The sequence below is a fragment of the Mesocricetus auratus genome, unplaced genomic scaffold (genome assembly GCF_017639785.1).
Source record: "Mesocricetus auratus isolate SY011 unplaced genomic scaffold, BCM_Maur_2.0 Super-Scaffold_15014, whole genome shotgun sequence".
NCBI lineage: Eukaryota > Metazoa > Chordata > Mammalia > Rodentia > Cricetidae > Mesocricetus > Mesocricetus auratus.
This window is the reverse complement of record NW_024429186.1, coordinates 40,820,256-40,842,407: the sequence shown is the minus strand read 5'-3', so window position 1 is coordinate 40,842,407 and position 22,152 is coordinate 40,820,256. Positions and strand designations below refer to the sequence as shown.

The following is a 22,152-nucleotide window of genomic DNA, read 5'->3' as shown; positions in this document are numbered from 1 at the left end:
AGTAAGAAACAAGCAAGGCCAACAGCTTCATAATTAATATAGCCTCCTGTGTGTTTATTTGGGGACAACAATGCGACAGAGCCCAGGTGGCTGGCAGGGGATAAACCAAAGTGGCTATCAAGAAAAAGCTTCCCTTAACAAAAATGGAATCCAGGTCCTCTAAAAGAGCAGTAGGTAGTTTTAACTACAGAGCCATCTCTCCTGCTTCAAAAGTTTTTAAACAAGGAAGGAAAAAAAAAAAGAAAGCCAAAAACATGACTAAAAGTAAAGGAAGAGGAGGGGAAGGGTAAACCAAGAGGATAGAGGTGGCCAATATAAAAGAGAAGGTATTTCTTCTAAGAGTTAATTATTATGTATACAGTGCTCTGCCAACACACAGAGGAGGACACCAGATCTCATGACGGATGGTTGTGAACTCAGGACCTCTGAAAGAACGAGGCCTTCAAACAGCATTTCCCCTAATAGCAACTCTATGATTTCTAGGAAGCCTAGCAAACCTAGCCTGCAAGTGCTCTGAGCCATCCCACCAGCCCCAGGAGGAAGTATCTGAATGACTTCTTTGTTGTTTCTCTAAAATTGAATTTTGGGTAGGAGTTAGGGAGATGATGCAGCAGTTAAGAGCACTGGCTACTCTTCCAGAGGATCTGGGTTCAAATCCCAGCACTTCCATGGAAGCTCACAACTGTCTGTAACTGCAATCTCATGAAATCCAATACCTGATCTCCATGGGCACTGGTCATGCATGCAGAGTATAAACACACAGACAAATGATTATACACATATAAATAAAAGTTGTTGCTAATCTTCCTGGGTGTGGTGGAGCATGCCTTTAATCAGAGCACTTAGAAGGCAGAGGCGGGGGTGGTTAATTTTATAAATGGGACGTGTCTTGCAAGTATATTGGGAGTGGGGGAAACAAAGGCAGAACTAAGATCTATACAGGTGCTTCAGTCTCCATATTTTCAAAATCCAACTTTAAACCCTACTGGAGGGGTGGGGCTGTGCTCTTCCAGAGAAGTGAAGCCCCCCCTGGAGATTTGAGGCTGTGTTCCATTGGAGGAGTGATTGATTATGTGCTCCCCTGGAGGCCCGAGGCTGTGCTCCACTGGAACTTTGCACAGGAACTTCAGTTCCCACATCTCACCAGTTGTTAATCTTACCTTGGCTCCTGAGGACCATCCATCCCACGCTTAGGGTTATCAGACTTCTCAGTCACTAAGTATAGGGCTCTCATCCACAGTATCCTTCACTCTCCTAGTAAGCTTTCTCCTTCCTGCACTTTTTGGCTTATCAGTAGCCAGTCCTGCTAAATCTGCCTCCTAGGGCTGGGCCTCCTCTTGGGGCTATTTCAGGCTGACCCTGGGCCCCTTGGCTTGGGGTTGTTTTTTGTTTTCCAGCCCAAAAATATAGCTCAGTCTTAAGTAAAGATTTCTTCCTTTTAAAAATAATTTTTTTCCTGAGACAGGGTCTCATGTGGTTCGGGCCGGCCTTAAACTCACTATATGTAGCTGAGCATGACCTTGAACTTCTGATCCTCCTGTCTTTCACTCCCAGGTTCTGTGCTACTGTAGTGGTTTCAATGAGACTGTCCCCTAATGCATGAGCTCATGTCCCCAGTTGGTGGCACTATTGGGAGAGGTTTAGGAGGGGTGGCCTTGCTGGAGGGAGTGTGCCACTGGAGGCAGGCTTTGAGAGTTTAAAGCCTGGGGTCATGCTCAGCTGCTTTCTCCTTGCAGTTTGAGATGGGAACTCCCTGCACGGTGCCTGCTGCTGCTTTTCCATTAATGGGTTCATCCTTCTTGAACCACAGGCCCAAATAAACCTTTTGACAGCTGTCTTGGTCATGACATTCTGTCATAGCAACATCACACTTGTTTTTAAGTGATAGTTTTTTTTTTAGGTTTTTTTTTTTTTTGACACGGTCTCACATTGTCTTGAGGTTTGTATCTATCCAAGGTTGGCCTTGAGCTCCTGATCTTCTTGCCTCACAAACAAGCTCAAAGCAACAGCAGTATGAAAATACAAAGTGTACTTTATTAAAATGAATGATTTCTTATTTCAAATGGCATCCTTAAGGTAATGAAGACAATACGAAAAGTTGGAGAAAATATCTGCATGTAACATGTAGGGTAAGGAACTTGTATTCCACAATGATTAAAAAATTCTTCAGTTCAATCAAAACAAACAATCCAAAGACCAAAGGGGAGACACCTGGACAAACATTTCTTCAAGGAAGATATACATATGCTCAAAAATAACCTAGAAGATCTCAGTAACCCTGGTCATTAGGAGCTAATGAATCAAACCACAATGAGATACAACATCACACACCAGGGGATGGAGTCCTACTTTGGTTTTCTGTTGCTGTGATAAACACTATGACCAACAGCAACTTGAGGATGAACAGGGTTTATTGGGCTTACAGGTTATAGTCTGTTAGAAAGTAAAGCCAAGACAGGAGCTCAAAGTAGGAATCTAGAGACAGTGACTGAGCAGAGGCCATGGAGGAGTGCTGCTTACTGGCTTGCTCCAGGTGGCTTGTTTAGCTTGATTTCTTATACAACCTAGGGTCACATGCCCAGGCAGACATTGTCCACGTTGGTCTAGGCCCTCCCATATCAATCATTAGTCAAAAATGCCCCAGTGACATGCTCAGAAGCCAATGCGATGGAGGTCATTCCTTAACTGAGGCTCTGTCTTCCCAGTCGACTGTAGTTTGTGTCAAGTTGGCAAGGCTAAGCAGAGAGATGGAAAAAATAAAATAACATACATGAGCTGGTGTAGGTTGGATCCAGAATGTCCCCTCCAGGCTGGCTTTTGAGCACTTAGCTTGTGGCTACATCAAAGGCTGTGGGGCCTCTAGGAAGTGGGAAAAGCAACTTGGCTAAAGTAGGTCACTAGGGATGGCCTGCTTCCAGTTCTGCTCTCTAAGCTTCCTGTCTGCCACCCTGTGATGAACCTGCCACTTCCTAGGTCCCACTGCCACCAGAAGCCACCAGCAGAACTCCTCCCATCGTGGTACCTTCCCCGCTATGACAAACAGCCGAGAAACAAAATGATGCTTTCTGTGCCTAATGTGTTTCTGCATTTTGATGACAGCCATGCAAAAATAACTAATATTGAGGGTTTGTTAGAATATGAATAATCAGGCACTCACATGCTTCTGGGCAATTGTCAAATAATTTGAGAAATAATTTAGCAGAGGCTATGGCTGTAGCTCAGTTGGTGCTTGGGTGTTTTACCTAGCATGCATGAGGTCCCTGTGTTCAACACACAGCAGTACATAAAATCAGAGTTGGAAGGACTCACAGGGTGGTTCAGGGGTTGGCATCATGTAATTCTTGGAACACACATGGAAAGAGAGAATCAACATCTATAAATTGTTTCTGACATCCACATGGATAAATGAATGAATGAGTCAATAAATCAATAAGAGCTGGTGGCACATACCCGAAATCCCAGTGGTTGGGATGTAGAGGCACAAGTTCAAGATCATCTTCGGCTGTACAGCAAGAAGTCAGCCTGGCTATAGGAGATCCTACCTCAGAACAAAACAAAACAACAAAGAAAATAATCTGACACATAGAATTGCTTAATGAGAAGGCTTGGTAAATGACCTATCACAAATAGTTTCTTTATATATAAAGAAAGAATGGCACCTGCCTGTTGATAATATATTTTCTCCTCTTCCTCCTAGACAGGGTTTCTCTGTATAGCTCTGGCTATTCTAGAACTTCTCTCTGTAGACCTAGCTGGCCTTGAACTCACAGAGATCTGTCTGCCTTGCTTCCCAAGAGCTGGTATTAAAGAGTCACCATTGCCTGGCAATAATATATTTTCATAGTTAAACATTAGTGAAAATCAGGATCTTGGCTGCCCCAACATACCTGTAAGAAAATGAAAAGTTGACTCACAGATTAGGAGAAAGCATTTACAGTATAGAACATAAACCCAATCCCGAGGCATACAGAGAACATTGACAATAATAAAGACAACTCGAATGAATAGGGAGATGAGGTAGTTTGAATGTAATTGGCCCCCATAAGCTCACAGGGAGTGGCTGTAACGTGCATTCTTCCCGCCAGCCACCTGGGTCCCACTGCTGTCTCAGCCCCCAAATAACAGGAGTCTCTATATTAATTATGAAGCTGTTGGCCATTTGCCATGGTTTCTCATTGGCTAACTCTGACTTAATTATTAACCTATAATTACTGATATATGTCTTTACAAGGTCTTATCTTACTGAGGATGCCATCCCCACACATCCTTTCCTGTTGGGAGATCACATGGTGACCCTCTACTCTTGACTCCATTTCCCAGAATCCTCCTCAACTCCTAGTCCCACCTGTCTTGCATCCCCATTGGCCAACAGTGCTTTATTCATCAACCAATAAGGGAGACAAATTTACAGAATGATATCTCCCATCAAGTGGCATTATTAGGAACTGTGGCTTTGTTGGAGTAGGTGTGGCCTTGTTGAAGGAAGTGTACCACTGTGGGGGTGGCCTGTGAGGTTTCCTGTGCTCAAGATACCACCCAGTGATGGAGTCCACTTCCTGTTGCCTACAAGACGTAGGACTCTCAGCCATTTCCACAGCACCATGTCTGCCTGGGTGCCACCATGTGTCACCGTGATAATAATAAACTGAACCCCTGAACTGTCAGTGAACCATCTCATTAAATGTTTTCCTTTATAAGAGTTGCTGTGGTCATGGTGTCTTTTCACAGCAAAAGAAACCTTAACTAAGACAAGAAGGATGGAAAAGTTGATCGTAGGTTCTAAGTGACAAGAGTAAACAGCTTTGGTATGTGTTACACAGCAGGGTGACAACAGTTAATGCTATGTATTACAGAAAGCTCAAGGATTTTGAAGTTTCACCATAAGGAAATGACAACACAACACAAAACAAAAAGTTTATTATTCTATTTTAGACTTATTCATTTTTGTTTTGTGGGTATGTATACTAAGTACATGTTTGGTGCCTTCATAGGTCTGAGGAGAACATCATACTTCCCTAGAACTGGAGTTGTAGATGGTTGTGAGATAACCATGTGAGTGCTGGGAATTGAGCATGATCCCTCTGCAAGAGCAGCAAGTGCTCTTAACTACTAAGCCATCTTTCTAGTCCTTGGAATGTTTGAGACAAGGTCTTGCTGTATAGCCCAAGCTGGACTTAAATCCTTGAATCTCCTGCCTCAGGTCCTGGGTGCTGGGTTCCACAGGCATGCTACCATGCCCAGCTTGCTTAGGTTCTTTTTGTTGTTTTGAGACAGGATCTCACTCTGTAGCAAGACTGTTTGAGAACTCATTATGCATTCCAGACTGGCGTTGAATCCATAGTAATCTGCCTGCCTCAGCTTCCCTAGTGCTGGGATTACAGGTGTGAGTCACCATACCTTTTCCTAGGTTCTAATTCAGGGATTGCTCCTACTACTATTATGACATTAGGCCAATATTTTACTTTAAGGCTCAATCTTTTGTATAAAACTGAATGTTAAAAAATCCAATACAAAATCAGGATGGGGAGACGACTCAGTGGTTAAGAGAACCCACTCTTCTTGCTGAGGCCCTAGTTTGATTTGCAGCACCCACAAGGTGGCTCATATACTTCCAGTTCCTGGGGATCTGATGACCTCTTCTGACCTCTGCAAGCCCCAGGTATAAACTCAGGCTAAAATTCATATACACAAAATAAATATTAAATTTAAAAAAGTTTAATACATCACCAGTTCAAAGTGTTTATGAAAATAGCACCCTTTGCCGGGTGATCGTGGTGCATGCCTTTAGTCTCAGTACTTGGAAGGCAGAGGTAGGCAGATCTCAGTGAATTCGAGGCTAGCTTAGTCTACAGAAGTGAGTTCCAGGATAGCCAGGACTGTGAGAGAGAGAGAGAGGGAGAGAGAGAGAGAGAGAGAGAGAGAGAGAGAGACAGAGACAGAGACAGAGACAGAGAGACAGAGAGACAGAGAGACAGAGACAGAGACAGAGACAGAGAGGAAATAACAGCCTTCTAAGCCCCACTATTGCAAAGGAAAACAAACAGAGCACTGCAAGGTGCTGCCAATCAGGCTGGCTGCCTTTATGCTTGGCACTTGACACAGGCCACTTCAGTGAGTCTCCACTAATTCTTTTAAAGTTTTCTTCAAATTCCAGAATGCTGGACTCTGATCCAATTGGCCGTGAACACTTGTATATTTTTTTTTGTGCACACTTATCTACTTTTATTAAAACAATACTCAGAAAAACGAGACTGGTCAAGGGAGCAATTAGCCACGGTTTATTCCGGTGTGTTTCCAGGGTGGCAGGAAACCAGTCCAGAAAGAGATAAGAAGTTTGGGCCTTTATTGGGTGTGACTGGACTTCTGGACAAAGGGGACCAGCAATTTTTTTTCCTGGCCAGCTATTTTCATCCCTGGCTTAGAGAATACTCCTAAAGTGCTGAAAAACATTCAGTGAGGTGGATTGCTGCTTTCATAGGCAGAGAAAGGACATCAACAAGGAGCGGGAGAAGCTAGGCCAATTTGCTTTTATAACATTGGTAACATTGCAATTGGTAACATTGTTAATGATAGAGGGCAAGCAGACAAATTTTTTACCTGTGCAGGTGAAACAACGTCCTCCTGTCTCTTCAGATACTTTAATACTTTGTATAGATGTTAAACTTAATTATCCCTAGCACCAATTATAACATTATTATCCTCTATTACTGTAAGGGTTGATATATATTTGATTCCAATATTGACAGTATTCTCTTCCCTGCCCTCGGCACAGAAACAGTCTCTAGCCTTTCTGTCCCCCCTTTTTTAGTAGAGCTAGATGTAGCCCCATGGTCCTCCACAAACCCCACCCCCACCCCGTACTAGACCCAAACCAACTCCCGGGGACAAAAGCCATTGTGTTTTTGCTAAGGGACTTGGGATGTAAAGATGAAGACCCACGTCTCTGTTGTGAGATGCAGGAAGGCAAACAGTTGGAGCTCAGAGTAATTTATGCTGGGACAGAGAGGGGAATTTCTGCTGAATTTACAATGATGAATTCAGCTCCTTTAATGACATGAAAATAGTCAACTTCAGACCATGGTCTTTGTCAAAGATTCTTGGCTCACCTGCTCATCAGTGTGTTCACGAGAATGGACCGTCTTCAGCTGTTCTCACTGAGAACCACAGCATGCTTGGGTGCCAGATCACACACGCACTTTCAGTTTGGTCCCCTGTCTGAACTGGCAATGAACTTAGGGCTTCATATAAAGTAGGCGAGTGCTCTACCACTGAGCTATATCCCCGGCCCCAACTGCAGTCTTTTAGGTGGGTTCTTGAGACCAGTGAGTCATTTGCAATAAATACAATCCTTTGAGGTAAACAAAAGCTAAGAGAGGACTGAGGATGCAGCTAAGTTGGAAGACGACTTGCCTAGCATGCATGAAGCCCTGGGTTCCATCCCTAGCACTATATAAAACTGGTTACGGTGGCTCATGCCTGTAATCCCAGCACTACGGAGTAGGCTGCTTGGGAGGAGTAGGCGTGGCAGGTCCATTGACCACTTTCCCAGAGGTGGGAGGAGAGGAGCCCTCTGTTTACAGGCTCCGTGTTGTGCATAAAAGATCTAGGTGTGGCTGTTTGGTTTAGTACTACATCTTTAATTTTCACTTCAAAGTAAAGAGGCTCTATTCCAATGCTCCTACATCAATCTTAATTTCAGATTTTAAAGTAGATATTAATTTCACATCCAAATTGTCACGACTAGGAGAAACCATGTGTAATCAGAAAGATCTAATGGAAACATCGGAAAACATTCTGAAACACTACATTCTAGGCTCACAACTGCCGTAGTAGGATATGGGCCAGCAATCCTCTCACTCTGGGGGCTTAGAGCATGGATGCCTAAAAGGGAGCAGTAATTGGGAAATTATTTATAACATTTTCTCCTGAGGTGGCTGCCATGATGATCTGTAACATTTGCTGTGAAGAAAGCAACAAATACAGAATGACTAGAGTAGAGACCAGTTAGAGATTGTTTTGTAGGTGGTTCTACACGATCTGGAGCCAATCTTCTAGGAACTGACTTTGTGACTTCAGGAAAAGTGGTTCTGTGATCCAAAAGGAAGCATTTTGTTTTAAGGAACGCTCTCTCTCTCTCTCTCTCTCTCTCTCTCTCTCTCTCTCTCTCTCTCTCTCTCTCTCTCTCTCACACACACACACACACACACACTTTTATTTTTTTTTCTTGAGACAAAGTCTCCTGTATTCCATCCTGGCTCAAATGTTCTAACCTTGAACCCTCAATCCTCCAGCCTCCGCCTCCTGAGTGCTGGAATTACAAGTGTGTAGCATCTCTTCTGGCTTAGATGTGGTGTTGGGTATGAAACCCAGGCGCTTCAGCACGCTAGGCAAGCACTCTACCAACTGAACTATGCCACCAGCTGTACCCACCAAGCCGTTACATGATGCACAGCAAGTAGTCCAAGAACTGAAACCTTCAGAGTGAACCTAGAATACAAGAAATGCCATGCAGATACTGTTTTGTGAAGAAAGGCAAGAAATGTTAATTTGTGTCAACTCAGTTCTCTCAGAGAGAAGTTTTTATTGCTCAAAAGTGTAGGTATAAGTTTCCCAGAAACATGGATTAGTTGAACCCACAGTCAAACTTTTAATCTCTGACCCTTACCATTTATTTAGCATGGGCCGATCATCATCAGCGCACACTAAGCAACCGAGGTGAGATTCTGCAGCCACACAACTTTCACGAGGCCGAACCTGCATGAAGTTCAATTTGATTGTGATAGAAACTCAATAGAGTAGTTCTTTCAGGCCACTGCTTCTTTGTGTATTAATAGCGGAGTGATGCGTTTGTGTATAACTTCAAGAGTCTCAATTTTGAAGTAAATGGCCGCTCAGGAGGAGAGTAGGAGTCAGGTGATATCATCCTGAGTCCACAGGATTGAGTAATTTGCTGGAAAATCCAACTGGCACCTGCAGGACGGATTCCCAAGAATCCACTTTCTCCAAATGTTGCCAGTTGAGGCAGCTGGCCTCATCCCAGCCTTCAGGCTGAGGGGGTCACTAATCTGCATTGTTAAACAAGCCCCTCCTCATCTCACTTCCCGCAGGTGACGTCGAGGTCTGGACTCCCTGGTACTTTAAGAAGCAGACGAAAAGTCCTCGTTTCGCCAAGGTTCCACCTGGGTTCAAGAACCCGATCGCGGGTCCCGGGCATCTGTAAATGAAAGCTTCCTTCACGCCGCGGGGAAGGAGTGAAACCCGCCCGAAAAGTGTACTGTGAGAGCCTGCTTCCCCTTTGTCTCCAGCTGCGGGTAGACAGAAGCAGAGAGGGTCGTGAACCTGCTTTCGGAGTTAGTGCGTCGCTCCCGCCACCTGCAAGGGTCTCTAAGGCGGAGGCAAAGTTGCGGTGGCCGCGGGGAGGCGGCTCCGCCCCCAGCGCTCAGCTCCGGGCGGCGGCGAGAGCGGGACTGGGCGGGCCGGGCGGCGCGGGGCGTGGTCTGCAGCCTCCAGTCCACAGCGGAGCGCGCTCGACTGCGCTGCAAGCCTTCGGCCGCACGGAAGAGCAAGCTGGAGACCGATCGAAAGGCGCCATCGGGGCAGCGAGGCGAACGGGGGCGCAATTCGGGGTGGGCCCAGCCCGGGTCCTCGCCTCCCGGCTGGGCAGACATCGGTGAGCGCGGCCGCTGGGGCTCCCGCGCCCTAAAGCTCCCTTCGGGAGCGAGAGGGCGGGGAAGGGGCGGGCGCGAGCTCAGCGGGTTCCCCGAGCCGGGCGGGGAGCCTGGGGCCCCACAGGAACCTCCGGATGCGGGGCTCCCAGCCCGGCCGCGGGAAACTTCGCCCAGGCGGGGGACAGCGGGGCGCTCGGGGCGCAGCAAACTTAGCGGCGGGCGGGGCACCCCGGGGATCGCGGCGAGCGCCAATGGTTGGTGTTAGTGTCCCCGGCTTCTTTGTGTCACCTCCGGGCCCGGCCCTCGGGTGCACCCGGCTCGGCCCCGGGGCTCCCCACGGTTCCCCCAGCCCGGCCCAGGCGGGCGCGCTCGTCTGATTGTTTGCATTCCTCGCGTCACGCCTAGGCGGGAAAGATTTTGAACGGGGTGTGAGATAGAACGCTGGAGCTGCGGTGCAGAGATTGCAAGACCACGGGCGGCGGGGATCGGAGAACCTGAGGCTGGGGCGCATCACCGTTGAACGGGGCGCGGGACCCTCGTACTGGAGGAGGAGGAGGGGTGGGCACGGCGGCTATGAGCCTCCTTAGGGCGGAGAGGGGGCGCTGGGACCGCGGGGATTATAATTCCATTTTGATCGCTTGAGGTCTTTGTTGTCTCTGCTGTTGCCTTTAGGGTCCGACCGTAGCACCTGGTCCTCCTTTGGGTCTCTTGCGTTCTGAAAAGGCCCCCGGGGTAGGTGGGGGGGGGCGTGGGTTTGTGTAAAGACTGCTGCTAGCCACAAGAGCCGCTTCTTTAGATGGGGTGGAGAAGTCCAGTGTAACACTTGCCTTTGTGGACGCGCCTTATTTCCGAAAGTTGTTTTCTCCTCCCCTAGTGGAAGGGAGCGTCGGAGCCGAGCGGCAGCAGACGCGGTTGTGCGCAAACACCGGCCAGCCCAACACAAACCCGGGAGGGTCTTTGTGGCCGCTTAGCGCTTTGCCTGGCTGGAAAAAAAATGCTTGAAAGTTTGATTTGAAGCAACTTCACCTGCTTCTCTAAAAGTTCCCATCGCTCCAAAGTTCTTGCCGCAGGTGAACTCTGTGGCTATGCTCGAATAGTTCCATCGCTTGTTCGGGTGGGGACACAGTTAAACATACCTGGCCTCTTGGCAGCTTCGGTACCAGTAAACGCCACCACGGGAGAGGAAGCATTCGGTTTTTATGGCCTGGGATTTTTGATGTGTTTGCACGCCTCAATGCATGACTGCGCCTCCAGTTTTCTTTCTGGAAAACTCTCAAGACTTCCAAAGGCTTTTTTTCTGCGGTGGTGACTACCGTGAGGCCTCGGTCCTGCTCGTCAGCAATCTCCTCCCCTGCAGCTCCTGACCCTCCCGGGGCGGTGGGAACAGGTGTAATAAGTAAAACGTGAAGGGTTCGGGTCTTTGTTTACCTATTTGAATTTAAAAGCTTCTATTTGTTTTGTTTGGTTACAGGGTCTCTGGTAGTTAATATGGATGGCCTTGAATTTGCTATGTAATTGAGGCTGGCTTTGAACTCCTTATTCACCCACCCCTTCACTTCCCAGGTTCTGGAATTACAAGTGTGAGTTATCCCACATGGTTTAATCAACTTCTATTTGAATTTTTAGAAATTCAGAATTAAGCCAGTTTGGATCAGCTTGACTGATATATTAAGAGTCTCTTTCGAAAAAAAGTGCAAGTTTGCCCACTTAGAAATTTTATTAGCGTTTCAGAGGGCTTGGGCTAATGGTGCTGGTGGATACTTCAGTGTTTAAAGGACTGAGTCATAGTGGGTTGAGCTTGGGTTGCGCCCTTAGCAGCACCAGGTGGCTCGTTTAATGGGAGATTCAAAACGGAATCGGTCCCATTTAAGTTAACTATGCCAGGGATGAAAAGCCCTTTACCCGTTTGTCTTTCATTTGTGACTCATATGTTTTAAGTAGAGATTTTCAGTAATGTCACAAACATTCACTTATGCAAACAATCTCTTGCAATGTGCCAATCACTGTGCTGGACTCTGGGGGATTTAAGTTAATACTTGTAATGTTCATTTGTCAGGTGCTTGCTTTGAACCCACAGATAGGCTATGTGACTGCCTTGCTCATCTGAAAGCGTTTATTGAGTACGTAGGATGCATTGTGCTAGGTGTTGGGAATATGGTGTCAACAAGGAAGCTGTAGTTATTTCTTTTACCTAGTGGGCAAAACAGGTGGAAAATGAAATATATTACTAAACTACCAACACACATTTGTGTTCTCTTGCTTATTTACTAGGGATTAAACCCAGGGCTTTATGTTCTATCGCCGAGTTATACCCCAGCCCCTTTCTATTTTATTTTGAGACCGGGATGTACTAAGTAGCCCAGGTTGGCCTTGAACTTGATTGGGATCCTCCTACCTCACTCTTCCAAATAGCTGCAATTAGAGTAGCTGGGATAATGGGTGCTGAACCATGTCCTGTTTAATCACAGGTTTTGAAGCGTAACTTAGATCACCTCATACTCTAGATCAGAACCGTCTGGATGCCCTCCCAGCTCCCTGTGATAGGCAGAGACCTACGAGGGGCGGCCAGAGCCACCTCTTGGTTTCTGGCTTCTTCATCCTGTTACCCGCCTGATGTCACCTTCCACTGTCTCCTTGCCCTGCCCAGGTGTCTTAGTCACACCAGCTCTCTGGCTGCTAAGGGTCTTTGGATTTGCTATGTTCTGCCTGAGATGTGGTCCCATCCCCTGCTTTCCTTCCTGTAGCCCCTGACCCTTTGCTCCACGCTATTGTCTCAGTAACTCCCAGATTTAAAAATCACAGTTGCCCTAGCAACTCCCATTCTTCTTCATAACTTTTGTCTCCGTAGCACCTATGGCTGCCTAATTTAAATTGCATCACTCCCTAGTTTATAATTTGCCTTCCCATACTAACTTATCCTGCCCAAGCTCTCCCTAAGACATCTCACCCACAACTGTATCCTCTCTCTCTCTTCTTTGACACAAAGCCTCAGGTAGTGCAGACTGACCTTGAATTTGCCATGTTGTGATGATCAAGAATGGTCCTCTTGCTTTTGCCTTCTGAGTGCTAGGGCTAAGGTATGAACCATGGAACCCTGCTTCACTGCTGTGTGTTCAGAGTCCAGAAGAGGGCCTGTGTGTAGTAGGTCCTCCTTGGCTGTTGGTTGAGTAAGAGGAGGAAGAGAGTGATGGAGAGGGGAGGCAGAGTAACCAGGGGCTCCTGGAAGGAGACAGGGGTCTCAAGGGGAAGGAAGTTGCTGCACTGTGGCTGGGATGGGAGGTTGTGAAGAGGAGACAGGCTTGAAAGGGAATCTACAGAGGTGGTTTTGTATAGAGGCCTTGAGGCGGCAAAGAACCTGGATGCTGTGGGTTTATTGGTCACTGTGGTTAGGCACTCGACTACCCAGGGAGCATAGAAAGAAGTGATGGAGGCTGTGTGCTGTGAACAAACACCTATAATCCCACCACTATCGAGGCAGAAGTAGGAGGCCTGTCCGAGCAAGCACAAAACTCTAAAACTGCTTCAACAACTGGAGAGAGAGAGAGAGAGAGAGAGAGAGAGAGAGAGAGAGAGAGAGAGGTATGCAAATAGGAATACCTACAGTTCATGCAGAGATTTCTTAGACGTCACATGACTCCTGGTCTGTACTCTTATTAGTCATATTTTATGGTTCAAAAACCCCAGGAATTGGGGGAGATTGCGAATGGTAGAGCCTGGGGTCAGAAACCGCTGACCTGAAGCTTCTGTGTCTCACCGCTGTACAAAAGTCAAAAGATCCACCTGTGTGCTGATGGCACGCTGGCACAGTAGGAACAGGACCCATCCCAGCGCTCACACAGCGCTGCCGGAAGTCATGAGCTTCCCGGGGCTGGGAGAAGAGGGAGGCACCTGATTCTGCCCAGGAGTAGGACAGGCCAACTGGGAAAACAGCAGAATCAACCCCCCCATTACTGTTATGAGGAGCATCAATGTAGTAGTGATGTATTAGTTAAGAAGCCGGGTTGGCCACAAAGGCAGCTGACCCGAACAAGGGGAGCTCATGGTCCCTAGACTGGTGACTGAGAGGCCAGCATGGGACTGATCCAGACCCTCTGAACATGGGTGTCAGTGAGGAGGCCTTGGCAATCTATGGGGCCTTGGGTAGTAGATTAGTATTTATCCCTGGCGTACAAATGGACTTTGGGAGCCCATTCCACATGGAGGGATACTCTCTCATCCTAGACACATGGGGGCGGGCCTAGGCCCTGCCCGGGATGATAATGACAGACTTTAGAGATCCCCTATGGGGAGTGGAGGGCGGATGGGGTGGGAGGCTGGTGGGGGGGTGGGGGATGTGGGGAGGGAGAAGGAACTGGGATTGACAAGCCAAGCAAGCTTGTTTCTAATTTAAATAAAAGTGCAGTAAAGAAAAAAGAAGCAGTGTTGATATAAAATACAAGAGCTTATTCTTCAAGGCTTCACGGTGGTCAGGTAAAAAGCAAACCAAGAGCCAGGTGTGGTAGTGCACATCTGTAATCCCAGCACTTGGGTGGTGGAGACCAGAGGGTGTCCAGTTCAAGGCTACATAGCCTACATGGGACCTGGTTGCAAAAAACCCAAAAGCACACAAGGCTTTGTCTCAGAAAATCAAATCTATGACAAAGCAAACACTTCTCCTGCCCGGTCCTCAAACCAGGCTTGGGAGTGTGGCTCAATATTAAAGACCATGTCTAATGTATGTGCGCTCCCCAGCAGCGCGCGCACACACACACACACACACACACACACACACACACACACACACACACACACACACAGAATGGGGGGCTGGAAGAGGGGAAGGGAGACGGGGCACTTGCTTTTACTATAACAGTGTCATGTGTCAAATGTCCCCTTTTCTCCTTTCACAAAGTAAAAGGTTGTATCTGACATAGTGTGAGGTCGCATTTGTTTAATGCCTCTAAGTCTCATGAACTTGTATGTTATAGGTTATATTCTTTCTTGATTCTTATCTTAAATTGCCTTTGCTTTTCTGGAATACCAATTGTTTTTAAAAAGATTATTTATTTAATGTACTTTGTGGTTTTGTCTGTGTGCATGTCTATATGAGGATGTCCTGGAAATGGAGTTACAATCGTGAATTGCCATATGGATGCTGGGAATTGAACCTGGGTCCCTTGCAAGAACAGCCAGTGCTCTTAACCGCTGGGCCCTCTCTCCAGCCCTGGAATACCAATATTTTAAGTTTTCTTTTTATATTTTAAAATGTTATTTTTAAGAGAGAGAGAGAGACAGACAGACAGAGAGAGACAGACAGAGAGAGACAGACAGAGAGAGACAGACAGAGAGAGAGAGACAGAGAGAGAGAGACAGAGAGAGAGACAGACAGGGTTACAGGTGGTTGTGCTGGGAACTGAACTTGGGATCTAGGGAAGAACAGCAAGTGCTCCAAACTGTTAAGCTGTCTCTCCAGCACCCAGTATTTATATATATGGGTGATTATTTGCCTGCATGCATGCCTGTTCACTGCATGTGAGCAGTACCCACAAAGGCCAGAAAAGAGAGCTGCATCCCATGGAAATGAACTACAGACAGTTGTGACCCATCATGCCAGTGCTGGGAATTGAACCCATGTCTTTTGGTGAGCAGTGAATCACCTCTCCAGCCCACCCCCCAGTATTTAAATTTTAATCATTTCGGAGAGACTGAGATAGAGGTCTCATTATGCTGCTCAGGTTGGTCTCAAAGTCCTGGGCTCAAGTGATCCTGCTGCCTCAGTTTCTGAGTAGCTAGGACTCCCTACGTACCGCCCTGGACCACCATGGTTGCCTTTATAAGGTTTTGACTCAAATATGGGTGTGTGAAGCCGTCTCTCTTCTGGCCTCCCCTTGCTCCTCACGCCCCCTTTCCACAATCGCTGAAAACTCGGACTCAGTGGATCTGAGGTTTTGAATGGGGTTCCATGTTATTTCTTTTCTTTTTTTCCTTTGCCTTGACTTCTTTCAGCTAACATAATTATCTTGAGAGTCACTCACATGGTTCTATCAGTAGATCATTCCTCTTTAGTATTTATTAAGATTTTATTTGTTACAGTGTATATGTGCACATGTGTTTGATGAGTGTGAGAGTGCAGGTACACATGTGCCACGTGTGTGCCTTTCAGAAGCCACCTCTCTCTCTTCTCAATATCAAACTTAGGAGAGCAAAGGCAATTTAAGGTGAGAATTGACTGAATACAAACCCTAACCTACAATGGGGGTTGTCTTGTTTCTGCTGTGTTGAATACTTCAACCTATCTGGCACAAGGCCTTCTGGGAAATTCTCCTGGCTCTGCCTCTCATCTTGCTGTAGGAGTGCTGGGATTATAGGTGCAGAGCACAGTTTCCAGCTTTGTTGGGGGGCTCTGGGCCTCAAACTCAGGTCATCACTTGCTTGTGAGGCAAGTGCTTCTTCCTGCTGCGCTACCTCTTAGCCTTCATCATTAAGGAAGTTTTAAAATTTGATGCCTGGTGATTTTAAAAGCTTTTATTATTTTTATATCTATTATTGTCTTAGTGTATGGTGTGTGTGTGTGTGTGTGTGTGTGTGTTAGTGTCATGGCCTGAGTGTGAGACCAGAGGATGACTTTGTATAATTGGTTCTATTCTTTCACCTTTTTACGGGTTCAGGGATTCAACTCAGGTTGTCAGGCTTGGTGGCAAGTGCCTTTACCGTCCCTCTGATGATTTATAATTAAGGTTTATTATTATTAATTTTTATGAGACATGACTGTATTCTTCCTGTGTCGTTTTCAGGCTTGTTTGTGTATTCTTACTGCAAGTCCTTGATTAGCTACCCAATTTTGTGCCGCTGTAACAGAACACACCGTCCTGGAAAATTTGTAGTACACAAAACTTTGCTAGAAGGCCAGTTCCTTAGAGAACCTTCTTGGTGCGTTGTCCCGTAAAGGAAGGGCAGGGCACTCCGAGGCAGATGCTTCACGACATCGGTGATCCACTCTCACAGGCTGAGCCCTCCTGACTTGTCGCCTCTTCAGGGTCCCACCTGTCAATACTGCTGATGTGATGTTAAGTTTCATCAGTCTGTAGGAGATGGCATTCAAACCATAACTGTGCCTCGCATTGTCTTAACCATTACTTTTCTGGGGTTCAGTTCTGATTCATTGGTGTATTCTTCATGGACTGTACTTCTGGTATTATCTCTAGAAAAATTCTGCTCACAGAGCTTTTCTTTTCCTTTCTTTCTTTTTTTTTTTTTTTTTTTTTTTTTGTCCTAGAAGAGTTTTACAGTTGTGGCTGTACATTTCGGCCCATGGACTTTCTTTCTGCTCCTAGCATGAGGTGTGGAGGGAAGCCCACTCCATCCCTGCCAGCACTTGTTAACTGTTAGAAGCAGTGTCTGGAGACTGCATTTAGGAGTCAGAGGTGTTTGTTATCAGCATCTAGGGCCTGGAGGTCAAGAGAACCTTGAACTGTCCGGCAGTGGGAGAGATCCCCCTCACAGAACACCATTTAACCGCCATGTGGGGGAGCCGGGGCTCAGGAAAGCAGCTGTCCAATGTTCTCCTTTTCTCTCCGATTGATTCCTTCTTCCTTCTTTTTTCTTCCTAACATTAGAAAATGACTAATGTATTTCTGCATGTACACACATGTGTGCCATGGCATCCATGTGGAGGTTGGAGGACAGGTTGTGGGAACTGGTTCTCTCTTCCACCACGAGGCTCCCAGGGGCTGAACTTATGAGGCCAGATTTGGTGGCTTTACCTGCTGAGCCATCGCACTGACCCAAGGGTTTTAAAACTTCTGTTTTCCCTCCATTTCTGGTTGCTGGCTGTCATTCTTTAAGCCTTGGGTAACAATTGCAGCATGTCAGTTTCTCTGAAAGTGGCCTCACACCACTTCTGTGGTTTCTGAAAGCCACAGAGGGCTGTATTCCCCTTCCTTCTCCTCCCCTCCCTTCCTCTCTCCACCTCTCCCCTCACGAGCCCCTCCCTGCAGGGTCTTGATGCTTCGACTAGGTTGGCCTTGACCTTGTATCAATCTCCTGCTTCTGCCTCCTGAGTGCTGGAACTGTGGACTTGAGTCACCACCCGAGCATCTGTTGCCCTTTGCCCTTGGCATCTCCCTTCTGCCTTCTCATCTGTTCTAAAGTCCACACCGTGCCCTCTGTGTCTTGAGTAGGTGATTGCCCTTTGGAGAGATGTGAGTAATAAGAAAACCACGTGTGTTCACCCACATATAGTATACAGGGTGGTTATGGTCTTTATCTTCCTACTTTACTAGGTGGAAAAAAAATGAAAATTTGTATTTAGGTGATTGGGTTCTCAAATGTAGTCTGCTTGATAAAGTTAAATATAATTTTGAAGAAAGGAATGAAGCTCAGAAGTTAGAGATAGGGTTTCATGTAGCCCACCTAGCTTTTGTAGCCCAGGATGACCTTGAACCCCTGATTGCTTTTCCTCTACCTCCTGAGTACTGGGATTAAAGTCCTGTGCCAGCATATCCAGCAAAACAAACAACTGTCCCACCTTCCTCCTTTTGGGGGGCTGGAGGGTCTTTTTCAAGTCCTGACTGCTATGGAACTTACTATGTAAACTAGGCTGGCCTTGAACTTGCTTTTCTCTTACCTGTGCCTCCCAAGTGCCAGATTTCCAAGTGTGTACTACCATACCCAGCACTGTGAAATCAGTCTTAAAGCCGAGCTGACTGACGTGTCTCAGACGGTTGTAGCAGTGGAGCATGTAGGGTACTCCGAAGCTTCAGGCAAGCACGAATGCTGGACATGGTCAAGTCTGCCTGGCCCATTCACTTCCTTCTCCTGACAGCATCAGGGGGAGGGAGGTAAGGGGGGAGAACGAATCTACCCCTGCTGACACTTAACAGGCCCTGGGAAGCTCTGAACACTGACTTTGAAAGCGTTTCTCCCTGTTGATGAGTGAGTTGAGAAGCACCTGCTTCTAGTCCCCAGGCCAGAGAAACACATTTCACAAAAGTCAGCTTCGAGCTCTTGGTTTTGAATCTGTGTTTGATGGAACTGCAAGGTGAGATGCGGTTCTTCAGTCCCTTTGGAGTAGGCCCTGCACTTGTCTGGCTCTAGCTGACCTTCCTCCTCCTGTTGGGTACCACCAGCGTTTGTGGTTTGTATCAGTGAGTGAGTGGCTCCTCTCTGCTGAGTATGTGTTCACATTGTGCACTAATCTTTCTTCCAGTTATCTGTTGGATCCCAGTTCTGGTACTGAGATGGAAATCCATGTCCTATTGCTTTTAGTGAGCTGTCTAGTAGAAGTGCCTGTACACTACTATAAATGAGGTCAGTTGTTGTTGATCACTGGAGCGTGATGACGACTACATGGCCAACTAAGTTAGTAGGAGCAACCACTTCTCAAAGTGCTGTGCGGGAAGTTGGTCATGGTGGTTCACACATGTACCAGCCTTCAGAAAGCAGAGGCAGAAAGATTGCCAAGAGTTCAAGTTCAGTTTGTTCTGTATAGTGTATTCTACGCTTATCAGGGCTGCAAAGTAAGACCCCATCTCAGATTTCTTCCAAAGAAAACAACATAAAACAAAAGTATGGTTTGGTAGACCAGTTGTCAGTCTATAGATAGACCCAAACACTGTACGGTGGGGCAGCAGTCTGTCTGTAGACAAGCCTGGGAAGGGATTCTGTTGCTTGCTCCAGACTGAGCCACTGGGGTGGAGGAGCAGAGGACATCGGAGCATTTTCCCAGCTCTTAAAAGCTGTGAGTTTTGGTTTAGAAATGTGGCATTTGTGCCCAGGAACAAATGCCTAGTGGAACTGAGGAAGTGTCATATAGGAAACTCTAATTTTAGTCTGGGCACGGTGACTTGTGCCTGTAAGCCCAGAACTTGGGAAGACTAGGGGTTAGGGATGACTTGGTTGGTGGCATTCTTGTCTAACACTGCAGTGCCCAAAACCTTTGGTTCTATCCTCATTACTGCATAAATCAAGTGTGGGCCCATACCTGTAATATTAGCACTTGGAGGGTAAAGGCAGGGGTTTGACAAGTTCTAAGTTTCACTGCTGCAAACTACAGCCAGGGCCAGAGGAGACACTATCTCAGTAATAAACAAACAAACAAGTAGTAAATAATTAGAGACCCAGAGAGTAAGGTGCACTTGGCACCAAGCCTGATGAGCTGGGTTGGAGTGCTGGAGCTCACATGGACTTGAGCCCTGAGCCCTGAAAGTTGTCCTCTGAATTCCACACGTGCACCATGGCATGAACATGCCCACACATGCACACGCACATAGGAAAAACAAAACAACAACAGAAAAACCACACTAGTCTTAGTGTGCTCTGTGCAGTCTTTCCTTCAAGGTTAGAATAACACGGTTTGCCAGAGATCACCCTCTGAGTTTGTTTAGTTTTGGAGAGGGAGGCAGAACAGACTTACACAGGCACTGTCTGTTTTTCCCAGGCTCAGGAGTAAAGTGGTATCGGGAGGGAAGGCTGATTTTATCACCTGTGACTGTGATCTTCATGCTTAGCTGCTTTGTCACGAGCCATTAATTAAGAGCTCATACCATAGGAGTTAGCTAATTCACTTAAAAATGCTGCTTGTTGTGGACCATGCCAGCCACAGATCATATGATCAGTTTCAGGTTTGCCTCTGAAGCCCCAGGAACCTCAAACAGTGTCCAGTCCAGTTATCTGTGTGTGAAATGATGTGGTATGTGGGATTTACATGAAAATCCCTGGGCCCCACAAATGGATTCAGGAACCCACGGCCCAAAGGTTTATAAGCTGTGACAACTGTGTTGTAGGCAACATGGGAAGGGATTGTTGGGCACACTAATGCATGGCAAAACTGTTAGTTAAGAAGTTTGAGTTGGTAGCCAGGCGAATGCCTTTAATTCCAGTACTCAAGGGAGGCAGAGGCTGGTGGATCTCTGTGAGTTTGAGGCCAGCCTGGTATACAGAGTGAGTTGCAGGACAGCCAGAGCTGCACAGGGAAACCCTGTTTTGAAAAACCTGATGGGAGTGGGGGGGTTTGAGTTGGTGATTCAGAAAGGAAAGGCAAAGCTGAAAAGGATCCATGGCTACAAATTCTGTTCATTAAAAGTGAAGCGTGTGCTCATCATTTGCACTTTCACGCTGGTAATGAAAATGGGTTCTTGGCATGCTCTTGTCAGAACATTCTTCATAGTCACTGTTTGGTGATACCGAGGAAAAGTTTCCCCTCTTAAGATATAAACAAGGGGTTCAAAAGCAAGGTTGCTACTTTTGAGGTCTTTGCGCTTGCTTTCTCATTGCGGGAAAACTTCAACCCTGTTGGGCAATAATTAATTTGATATAAAAAACCAAGTTCCCTCAAGAACTGAGTGTCTTCCCTTCTGGCCTTCGTGTGGCGACACTCCTGGCTGCTCACCACTGCCGGCGATGATGAGGTCCCGAAGGTTCTTTGTGGGTGCTCTTCCTGGGAGCCTGCGGGTAGCCAGCTCCGCCTGTGAGTCATCTTGTTGTCTCACGGCTGGCTATGTGTTTTCTTAGCAACTGCTGCTGATTTCAGGTCTGGGCAGGGAGAGCGTGTTTTGGAATGACCTGGCACATTTTCTCAGGCTCTATGTACAGACCTGTGAAGCCTTATAAACTTATACTGTGTATACTGCAAAGAATGAGGGAATAAACATCTTCCCCATCCCTAGTTACTAAACAGTTTTTGTTCTGAATTGTATTTGGGGGGAACTGGGTGGGTGGGAGTCAGAAAAGGAGAGAAATGAATGAATACCGGACACTGTCTACAGATACACCTGGGTCAAACACGATTGATTGGGGTCTTCATGTTGAGTGAAGTTTAGGGACTCTGGTGCAGTAGACTTGAGAACATGGTCCCTGAAGTCAGCCTGAGGTTGGCTCAAGTCCTGGCTCTGGCCCATATGGCTGTACTGCTTAGAGCACCTTATGTGAGCCTAGGAAAGTTGAAGTTAAAGAATGGCGTGTTTGTAGGTTTATGAGTATTACCGGGTAATGCGGGAAACAGTGCAATACCCACGGAACGGGTGGTCCTAAGCACCAGTTACCGTGGGCAGTGCTGCTGTGACAAAACACCCGGCGGTGGCAGCTTAAGGAAGGGAAGGTTTGAAGGATACGGGCTGCCGTGGTGGGGAGGCCGTGCAGTGGTCTTATTGAGAATGGAGAGATAGAGATGAACGCCGGTAATGAAGGCAGCTGCCTTTCTCCTGTTTTGTTTTAAAGACAATACCGCATCTCCAGGCAAGACTTCAAATGCACCGTGCAGCTGGGCATGACTGTAGTCTCCTGACTCTCCTGTGAACTCTTATTTACCTTTCTTTCCTTCCGTCCCTCCCCTCCCTGCTCATCCCCTCTCCTTTCTCGCTTTCCTTCCTTCTCCCCAGCCACCGCCTACACCTGGAGTTCCTTTCCCCCTTTTATACAATCTGTTCCATGTAGGAGCCAGCACCAACCACATTCAGGGTGGATCTTTCCTCCCATGTTAACCCTCTTCGAAAAGCCCTCACAGCCA

At 46.9% G+C, this 22,152-nt stretch overlaps 1 protein-coding gene across 6 annotated transcripts in view; it reads left to right on the top strand.

Annotated features, from left to right (window-relative positions):
* Nucleotides 1-9,540: 9,540 nt before the first annotated feature.
* Syne2 (spectrin repeat containing nuclear envelope protein 2) overlaps nt 9,541-22,152 on the top strand; it is a 293,751-nt gene continuing 281,139 nt past the window's right edge. For all 6 annotated transcript variants that reach the window (XM_040742909.1, XM_040742911.1, XM_040742910.1 and 3 more), the window contains exon 1: nt 9,541-9,670. The gene's annotated coding sequence lies outside the window, so the exon portion shown is untranslated. The remainder of the gene's footprint in view (nt 9,671-22,152) is intronic.